Genomic DNA, 9,583 nt, shown 5'->3' on the forward strand with positions numbered 1-9,583 from the left:
CTTTGATGTTAATTCCTTGAAGATGATTCCTTGCTTGATAATGACTGCTTTTGATATATATCACCCAACGTATAAAATCACCCGATCCGGCAAGGATGGCCGAACCCTTGAAGAGATGAGGGAGAGGGATGAATTTTCTAAGAGAGGGGTTCTTTTTTCTTCTTTTGGATGGTGGGATGAGAGGGTATTTATAGGAGAATGGGATAGGAGGTTAGGTGAGGTTAGGTGGTTTTGGATGGTTAGGATGAGAGGATGAGGTTAGGTAAGGTTAGGTGGGGTTAGGTAAGGTTAGGTGAGGTTAGGTGAGGTTAGGTGAGGTTAGGTGAGGTTTGGATGGTTAGGATGAGAGGAGAGGTTAGGTGAGGTTAGGTGAGGTTTGGATGGTTAGGATGAGAGGAGAGGTTAGGTGGTTTTGGATGGTTAGACCCAGGTCAAGATCTGCCATTGATCTAACGATTTACGGAAATCGGGTCTCGGAATGGAATCAGGGTCCGGGCTATGAAGTGACCCTAGCTTATTTTGTCCCGATTGATGATCCGTAAAGTCAGATCAAGATATTAATGACCTAAAACATATAAATCAATGATAGAGGGGGTTCTCACATGGATTTAACACACTAATTTATTTGTTGATTAAAACAAAACAAAATGGGGTGTCTACACCCAGTTCCACCATCAGCTGTGCTCAAACAATGTTTGGCCTCTGGCCACATTACCTTACCACCTATTAAGCCACCTCCCAACCCGCTTCCAACGACATGGAGGCGCAGGATCATTGCGACTATCATCAAGGTCCAGGCCATATTACTGATTGATGCTTGAGCCTGAAGTTTGTAATTCAAAAGCTTATTGATAATGACCTACTTGTCTTTCCACCAAAGCCAAATGTAGTCAACAATCCCCTGCCAAACCATGTTGTTCCACCTCCAGCCAATGTCAATGTCATATTTTTGGACAATCCTGAGTTTGATCATTCCACCTTAATTCAGACATTTGATTCCCAACATTACCCTCATATCCTTAACTGGGTAGGAGTAGAAGAGGAGGAGAAGAAGCGCAGAAAGGTAGCCCTACTAGAATTGTAGTCGGAAGTTTATTTTGTTGAAAAATCAGAAGTTTGTTCAGATACTGTTCTTGTTGTGGATGATGCACCAGAAGTTGAAGTCTCACTTATTGCAGCTATCCAAGACAAAGGAAGTTTCGCTGAATCTCAAATCCAGACAGTTGCAACTGAAGAAAGTCATTCCGATTAAAGTTTATGTCTTTATCAGTTCATGTTTAGTCCAGTCGTGATGCCGAGTCCAGTTCTTATATTCAGTTACAATAAGTGCCTAGTCCGGGCGAGTCATTATTTCCTGCATTTATTTTGAGTCCAGAATTGGGAATCCTGAGCCTGTTCAGGAAGAGTCAGCAAATGTAATTTCTTCTTTTTAAATAAAATTTCTTTCTCAGTATATTCTAGTGTACGCTTCTGTGGGACATGATCCCGCGAGAGGGGCGGGGCGCGAGCCGCCGCGCACTCTCTTTTGGTCTCTCGTTCCCACGCGATTGGCGTGTGCATTTTAATATTGATTTGAATTCGTCTTTCCTGTGGACTTGGGATCACTAAGGCAATCCGAATTCCACACGAAAGAGACTGAAAGAGTCGCCACCTAGATGTGGGATCTAGGACCCATAATTAACCAGAAATCTAGACTCGCTACCTGGTTACGAGAATGGAAGGTATGGGGAGTTATCCACCACATGCACCATTCTTGTCCGATAATCGGTCTTCGATTCCAAAAGCTAACTCTTTTAAATTTATTTTAAATGGCTCATTCAACTCTATGTTAATGTGCGAACTAAGTGACATGCATCCTAGAATCTAATTTCAATGTGAATCCTAGATGTGTATCTTGATTTATTAATTTGTCTGGATTCATTCTAAGTGAAAATTCTCCTAGAATTCTAATTTCATGGAAAACCCTAACTGATTTGATTAAGTATTTACAAGAAAATTAATATACAAAACACCACAATTTGTTGTGGTGCCGACTCGCGGGTGGTATGCCGTCAGACATCCAAGCTGCCTACGTACCCAAGCCTCACTGGGATCAGAGTCGACGTAGTTCGGTGCACCTAAGCTAAGCTACTTATGCCTAACTCAACTAGGACACCGACTTAAACGGATTTGACTGTTTCAACAGTTTTAAAAGTAGTTATTTAATTCAAGTTGAGGATTTTATTATCTTAGGATTTCATCTAAGATGCTGCATGATTCTTATCTAAATGCAAGTTGTTCCTTAGACTAATGCAGGTTTGCCTACATCCTAGTTTACTAGGCTTGTCTTAAGGAAAGATTGGGTGACTAGTGTAACTAGACCTATGGTACGGTTGCTATTCTTAGCAAGCGTCCGTGATGAGGCTGGACTCCTAACTCTAGGACTCCCTAAAACCTAGGACACGGCACGACACCAGTGTTCCTAAATTGGGCTCTAATGGTTCTTAGATTGGAAACCATAATCCAATGGTTCCGAAAGACACAAGATAAATCGATTTAAGTTCTCGAGGTTAATGAGTTTCAGATTTCGAAGATTTTCAGTTTCTAGACATTTAAGGATTACCAATGGTTCTAGGGTTCACCAATTTCGGCCTTGAATGGCATCCAAAGGAGGGAATCGTGCGCTCTTTCCTTGTGCAATTTAATACTTAGGTTATAGCATCTTATTGCCTGGCAGAATCTCAGGATTTCCGTGGACAATAACCTCGGAGCCAACAACATGCTATAACTTAAATATTCAAATTGTCAAAGATCAAGTTGCAATTGGGATACGATTATGGATGCACTGGCCATTTTTCCAGGAAAATCTAAAGATCCTAAAATTTCTGTTTTAATGGATTAAGGAGTGAACATGTGACAGAATTTTAAAGTTCTTTAGGAATTTTTATATGATTTTTAATTAATTTCGAATTTTCCATGGATTTTATCAATTTTAAGCATATGAGCGGTTTTACAAGTGAAATTGTTGCAAATAAATTCGAAATGATTTGAAATTTCTACAGCAGCAAGATGAAAATGTATGTAGCTTACAGGATGAGTTTTGCATATTTTTACATTAAATTCACATTTAATCTTGATTAATCCATTAAATGTCCAGATTGCACAATTAACACATAAACTAGTAGAAATACAACTCTAAATTCTATGAAATTTTTACAGAAATACTATATGAATCAAAATAGCATGCAGTGAGATTTTCATGAATTTTAGAAATTATTTACTACAAATTTCGGATTTTACAATTTCCAGACCAGATTATAAATTAACACTACATCCCATATTAAAACAGATTCAAATAACACGAACATTTTACCGTAACAAGTAATATGGAAGATAAGACTACTGTAAAAATTTGATGAATTTTAATGATGATCTGATGTTAGTAAAAATTCTCCTAAAATCTGATAAGTTTCAAAGAAAATATTAAATAATATACCAAATAAACTCCAAAAATCTTTATAAATTCATGGTAAAATGAATCAGTAACATATTATTTTCCCACGAAATTTCATTAATTTTAGAATCTGTTTGGTATATAATTTAATTTTTCTTCGTCAAAAGATGTTTTTTGAAGAGTTTTCCATTTTTAAAACACAATTTGCGGAAAAAATCAGAAAAATTCGGAAAAATACAGAAATATTTTGAGAACAATGCACCTACCTGTGGTGAAGATCTCCGCCCAATCCAAAAAAATATAAAAAATCCTGCCGCCGCCGATCCGCTCCGCCGTCTTTCGCTTTCTCTGGAGTGTTTAGAAGGAGTGATTGAGGGAGTGAAGAGATAATGGAAGAAGAATATTAGGGAGAGGGATGGAAGAATATATTGAGGAAAGGGATTGGAGGGAGTGATTAGAAGAGATAATGGAAGAGAAAGAGATAATGGAAGATAAATTTCTCTTTTTTTTTATGGATGGGAAGGAAGATATATATAGGGAGAGAAAGAGAGAGAGAGAGATATGTTGGTGGAGAGCTCATCATGTTGTCCCTCTTAGTGGAGAATCCATCATTATTGTTCTTAGTGGAGGGCCCATCATGTTTCTTAGTGGAGAATCCATCATTATTGTTCTTAGTGGAGGGCCCATCATGTTTCTTAGTGGAGAATCCATCATTATTGTTCTTAGTGGAGGGCCCATCATGTTTCTTAGTGGAGAATCCATCATTATTGTTCTTAGTGGAGGGCCCATCATGTTGTCTTAGTGGAGAGCTACCATCATTGCTCTTCATAAGAGGCCTCACAAGAGGCCCCATTGAGGCCCCACAACGCGGGCCCCACAACGTGGGCCCCACAACGCGGGCCCCACAATGTGGGCCCCCGGTTGATTCAATTTTAAACAAATGTTCAATGCGGGCCCACCAAACGGGTACAAATTCTCCCTTGCTCGGATTCTCACGAATAACCCTTCTCCGCACTTTAGCGGAAAAAATCAGAACAATGCAGAAATGACCAGAAAGATTTGAGAAAGCGTAAGGGACGAACACCGGAATAGAAAACATTGAAAAATTGACAGCGAAACCCTAATTTCTTTTTTAATCAAAGCAGAGCAAAATGGGGTGTCTACAGATGCCCCTCTTTGGTAGAGATGACGTAGTCATCGAATACCAAAGTCAAAATGACAGAACCATTTTGCGTAGCTTTAATCGACAAAAGACTCTACGGAACCTAGACGCAAGCATTTACTACCTAATGTAAAACCCAAAACGAAGTCCTAGAATTGGAATGTAGTAAAAAAATCCCGCTGCGGTGCCGCTCGACATCACATTTATATGATGTTCAAAGAGAAAAGACCATTTTTGAATGGACTGAGAATGAAATACCATATTTTTACGGCTTCCAAGGAAATGAGACATCACATTTGTATGATGCTCAAAGAGAGTAAGAGACCATAGTTGTATGGACCTGAAGAGAATGGAATACCGTATTTTTACGGAGTTCCAAAGAAATGAGGTATCATATTTGTATGATGCTCAAAGAGAATAAGAGAACGTAGTTGTATGGACTCGAAGAGAATGGAACACCGTATTTTTTACGGAGTTCCAAGGAAATGAGGTATCATATTTGTATGATGCTCAAAGAGAATAAGAGAACATTTTTGAATGGACTCAGAAGAGAATGGAATACCGTATTTTTACGGAGTTCCAAAGAAATGAGGTATCATATTTGTATGATGCTCAAAGAGAATAAGAGAACATTTTTGAATGGACTCAGAAGAGAATGGAATACCGTATTTTTTACGGAGTTCCAAGGAAATGAGGTATCATATTTGTATGATGCTCAAAGAGAATACGAGAACATTTTTGAATGGACTCAGAAGAGAATGGAATACCGTATTTTTTACGGAGTTCCAAGGAAATGAGGTATCATATTTGTATGATGCTCAAAGAGAATAAGAGAACATTTTTGAATGGACTTAGAAGAGAATGGAATACCGTATTTTTACGGAGTTCCAAGGAAATGAGGTATCATATTTGTATGATGCTCAAAGGGAATAAGAGAACATTTTTTAATGGACTCAGAATGAAATACCGTATTTTTACGGCTTCAATCTTCGGTTGAGATTAATGAATTTGGAGGTTTTTTTATGAATTTGAATTTGACGTAGAATTGGATTTGATGAATTTGGGGAATTTGAATTTGACGTAGGATTGGAGTTGATGAATTTTGGGATTTTGAATTTTGACGTAGAATTGGATTTGATGAATTACGGAATTCCAAGGAAATGAGGTATCATATTTGTATGATGCTCAAAGAGAATAAGAGAACATTTTTGATTGGACTTAGAAGAAAATGGAATACCGTATTTTTACGGAGTTCCAAGGAAATGAGATATCATATTTGTATGATGTTCAAAGAAAGAAGACCACTTTCAAATGGACTCAGAGAGTATATGATAACAGAGATTATCAGGAAAGGGGGAACTGGAATCTCCAATTAACAATTTTGGAAGCAAATGATTCAATACCACCATGCAGCAAAGGTCTTTCAAGGCTTGAATATGAGATGCCACTTTATTAGCAACCTGCCCCAGTTTAAGGCCTTCTAACCTTCTTCTATTCATTGATCAGAGATCATTCTTGCAACGATTTTTCACCATTCGTGACAGTCGCACCTTTTCCAAGTTTCTCGGAATCCGTTAATGAACCTGCCTTCAGAGTGATTGCACCCTACAACAATTCTTTAAAATAGCATTTGTAAATTTTTCTAAAAATAGAACCACAGACATTGGTAATAAAAAGACAAAATAAGAAAGATTACTCAAGTGATCTCGTGATGCTTCTGACTTATCAGTATTTTCTTTTGGGTTAGGTTAGCCTCTTTTAAAGAATGTTTCTCCACTGATAAACATCTTCACTTATTTTTTAAGACAGTGATACTTCATATATCCTTCTATCAACTTTCGGATTGTTTTGAAATTAATGCCCTTAGTTTCGGGAATCATTGTTATTTTTGCCTGACCTACTGAGAGTTCAGAGGTCGATGTAATTCTTCTGGCGTGAACCCCATCTTACCACGACCAAGTATTCCTTTTTAGATTTTCAACTTGGCGGACCGTTCAACCTTAACTTTTGCCTGAATCGCCTTTTAGGTTTTCAACTCAGCAGGCTACCCCCTTAACTTTTGCCTAAGCTGCCTTTTCAGGTTTTCAACTTAGCAGAGGAATGATCCTGAATTTTGCCTAGATCGCCTTTTCAGGTTTTCAATCTAGCGGATTTTCAAGCTCCATTTTTTTTTTTTTTTTTTTTTTTTTTTTTTTTTTTTTGAACACCAAAAGGACTTTACAGGTGAGGTAGAGCTTTTCAAAGAATGGCTTAAGGTTTTGCAAGAGTTTCGACCGAACCTGTGAACAGGTTGCCTACGTATCCCAGTGTAGGAATCAGGTCATGCGTAGTTCAGGGGAATGCCCCTAGTACATTGGGTTTTGAAGGAAAATTTTATGTAGGCTCGAAAGGGTTTGCAAAAGGTTATATATTATTTGATTTTGGGTTATGAATTTGGGTTTTATTCGGCCAAAAGACGGCCTTCTGGTGTTCAAGCATAGAACCTCTTGAGTTGATCAAGATTTGTTGGTTCCGGCAATATTTCTCCATTTAAATTACGGAGCTTGACGGCTTTTCCGGGTAAGATTTGGTCCACGATGTATGGCCCTGACCAATTAGGCTTGAATTTGCCTCTTGGGTCAAGCACTGGTGCTCGATTTTCTTTTAGAACAAGATTGCCTTCTTCGAGATCTCTGATTTTAACCTTTTTATTAAAAGCCCGGGCTATTCTGCGCTGATAACCCTGCACATGGTAAAGTGCTTTTAACCTCTTTTCATCTAGCATGTTCAGCTCTTTATATCTGGCGTCTGCCCATTCATTTTCTGGCAACTTGACTTCAGTCAATACTCGGAGCGAAGGTACACGGATCTCCACAGGTAGCACTGCTTCCATACCATAAACAAGAGAGTAAGGGGTTGCCCCAGTTGAAGCTCTAATTGATGTTCTGTAAGCCCACAATGCGTACGGCAACTTATTCGACCAATCCTTATAAGTTTCTGACATCTTGCTAATGATAGTCTTGACATTTTTGTTTGCAGCTTCCACCGCTCCATTTGTCTGCGGCCGATAAGGTGAAGATTTATGATGCTTAATCTTGAACTCTTCGCAAAGAGTGATAACTTCTTTCTTGAAATGAGATCCGTTATCTGAGATAAGTTCATGGGGAATTCCATATCTGCATATGATGTTGGTTCGTATGAATTTAGCAACTGATGCGGATGTAAGCTTTGCATAAGAAGCGGCCTCAACCCACTTAGTGAAGTAGTCAATTGCAACGAGTATGTACTCGTGACCACTAGATGACTTAGGGGAAATTTTGCCAATAATGTCAATTCCCCAAACCGAAAACGGCCAAGGAGAAGTAAGAGAATGCAATTCGGTAGGTGGTACATGGATGAGATTCGCATGTATCTGACATTTATAGCATTTCTTCACAAATGTGTGACAATCTGCTTCCAATGTTGGCCAATAGTACCCCAGACGTAGGATCTTCTTTGACAACATCTTCCCATTCATATGAGGTCCACACACCCCTTCATGAACATCTGCGAGAATTTCTTCTGCCTGATCTTCAGTGACACATAAGAGTTGAATTCCGTCGAAGGACCGTCGATACAGCTCTCCTCCACAAATGACAAAGTTAGCCGCCAATCTCTGCAAAGTCCTTATCTCCTTATTCGACGCCTCATTGGGATGCCCCTGGCCCGAGATGTAGTTCTTTATGTCCGTATACCATGGTTTACCATCGGGACATCTTGCAGCTATCTCTATAGCATCAACATATGCAGGAGCCCATTGCTCTTGAACCGTGATGGGCCTCATTTTCATATTGTGAGGTATGTCAATCATAGAAGCTAACGTCGCTAAGGCATCGGCGAATCTATTCTTCAACCTTGGCAAATAACTGAAAGTGATGTGCTGGAATTGCTTAGCGAGAATATCCAAGTATTCATGATATGGCAGCAACTTTTCTTCTTTGGTTCTCCATTCTCCTTGGGTTTGGCAAATGATTAACATTGAATCTCCATATACGTCAAGATTCTCTATGCCTAAGGCCAATGCTGCCTCAAGCCCAACAATGCATGCTTCATACTCTGCCATATTGTTGGTGCAATTGAATTGTAACTTAACTGCAAGGGGAACATGCTCATTTCGGGGTGACACAAGCAATGCCCCTACTCCTTGCCCTGTTTGGTTTGCTGCTCCATCAAAATAGAGGGTCCAACCAGTTTCTGGATATTCATCTTCTACCATCATGATCTCTTCATCTGGGAACATCGTCTTGAAAGGCTGATTTTCTTCTCGGGGTGCTTCTGCCAATTGTTCAGCAATGACTCGGCCCTTTACTGATTTTTGGGTTACATGGGTGATGTCAAACTCAGACAACAACAATAACCATCTGGCAGTCCTGCCTGTCAAGGCTGGTTTTTCAAAGAGATATTTCAGAGGATCCATCCTTGACAGGAGCAAGACCTTATGTGATAAAATGTAATGCCTGAGTCGCTGAGTAGCCCAAACCAAGGCTAAGCAGGTTTTTTCTAGGACAGTATACTTCTGTTCATACTCCAACATCTTCTTGCTAAGATAATACACAGCCTTTTCATGCTTGGTTTCTGGATCTTGCTGCGCTAACATACAACCCATTGTGGTTTCTGTTACTGACAAATAAAGCAGCAATGGATGTCCCGGTATCACTGGTGCTACTATCGGTGGTTCAGACAAACTTTGCTTTATCTTTTCAAAGGCCTGCTGACATTCCTCTGTCCATTCTTTGGAAGAGTTCTTCTTTAAGAGCTTAAAGATAGGTTCACAAGTTGATGTCAGATGAGCGATGAATCGCCTTAGGAACTGTATCCTTCCTAGGAATCCCCGAATTTCCTTCTCGGTTCTAGGCGGCGGCATCTCCTGGATAGCCTTAATCTTCTGAGGATCCACCTCTATACCCCTTTGACTCACCATGAATCCTAACAACTTACCAGAGGTAACCCCGAATACACACTTGCTAGGA

Source organism: Tasmannia lanceolata, unplaced genomic scaffold (genome assembly GCF_043159265.1).
Source record: "Tasmannia lanceolata isolate RefF3 unplaced genomic scaffold, GAP_Taslan_0.1 ptg000011l, whole genome shotgun sequence".
Taxonomy (NCBI): domain Eukaryota; kingdom Viridiplantae; phylum Streptophyta; class Magnoliopsida; order Canellales; family Winteraceae; genus Tasmannia; species Tasmannia lanceolata.